Genomic DNA, 1,344 nt, shown 5'->3' with positions numbered 1-1,344 from the left:
TTGTAGGTAAATGGAAAAATAGAGGTCCACAGAGCTAAGCAATTGACCCAAAGTCACATGGCTCATAGAAGTGGGGTGATGACCAAGATTCTCTCTCCTGATCAAAATGGAATTCTCAAAATCTTGGAAGCTTGGCGAGATCCAATAGAGAATATGCAAATTTATGTTGGAACAGGAAGAAATTAGAACTAAAAAGGGATCATTAAGGGGAGAGGAGACTTGCTCCCTTTTCAAGATGCCTTGAAGAAGTAGGACATGTTAAAAATACATTCAAAATGCTCAAAGGAAGGCACCAAGCCAAGGACTTTAAATAACAGAATAGCCCTCCCCTTGCTCAGGTGTGATCAACGCAGAGCATTTTGTCCCCTATAAAGGTGAAGAAAGTGGAGCAGAAATAGCAAAAGTCAACGAACAAATGAGGAAAGTCTCCATAAACAGAGTCATGGAGATGAGTAAAGATAGATAAAGTTAATCAAGAAAAAAGACAATGCCTATAGATACTTTAGAGGACAAAGAGAAAGATAGACTGTGGCACATAGGAGGGAGATGCCCAGAATGTAGTTGGCCTCCTGAGAGCCTCGCTATGGACAGCCCTGCAAATGATCATGACAGACATCATCCCTCAAGAAAACAGCAACCATCAGGCTGCTCAGAGGGGTCAAGCTCCTGAGTCCCGTAACCTCACTGCTGAGGACCACGCAATCTCCTACAAATGTAGCACGGTATGAAAAAATGCTAAAATGACCAATGGATGCAGCAAAGTGGTGTTAATTTAAAACAATGTAGGGCTGTTGGGAAGGAAATCGATGATTCAAGGAGGGAGAGCTTATGAAAGCTCGAGGTGGACACAGAATCTCTGCAGACTCTCTATCCTTTGAGTTCCCGCTCCTCTGCTCCGGCTTAGCTGGCTTCTCCCTACTTCTTACTTGGGAAGGCCAATAGCAGCACCATGCCTATCTTCAGAGTATGGATTTTTCTATTTGTGCAGAGAGAATTGACACTTTTCAAATGGAATCTATAAATAAGACCAAGAATATTTGGAAAAAATAAACCCAATTCCTGTTCCCCAAATACTCAAAATGCAGTAATTATCAAAATAGATTTAAAAAGAGCTTAGATTGGTGTGGCCGTCACAGCTTAATGAGCATGCAATACCCTAGTATTATCTACAGCTCAACTCCATCTTGTCAGTTTTCCTGAATTACGTTCAGGAGTTGGTCAGTCCCACTGCTGCACTGCTGATCCATTGTTCTACACTTGTGTCTTGGGCCTAGTCTCACAAAGGATCACTCCAGCCATCTTCCAAGGAGCATCTTGTCCTAAAATTAACTCTTGCGTGAGAGA

This window comes from Equus asinus, chromosome 6, assembly GCF_041296235.1.
Source record: "Equus asinus isolate D_3611 breed Donkey chromosome 6, EquAss-T2T_v2, whole genome shotgun sequence".
NCBI lineage: Eukaryota > Metazoa > Chordata > Mammalia > Perissodactyla > Equidae > Equus > Equus asinus.
This window is presented reverse-complemented; position numbering follows the sequence as displayed.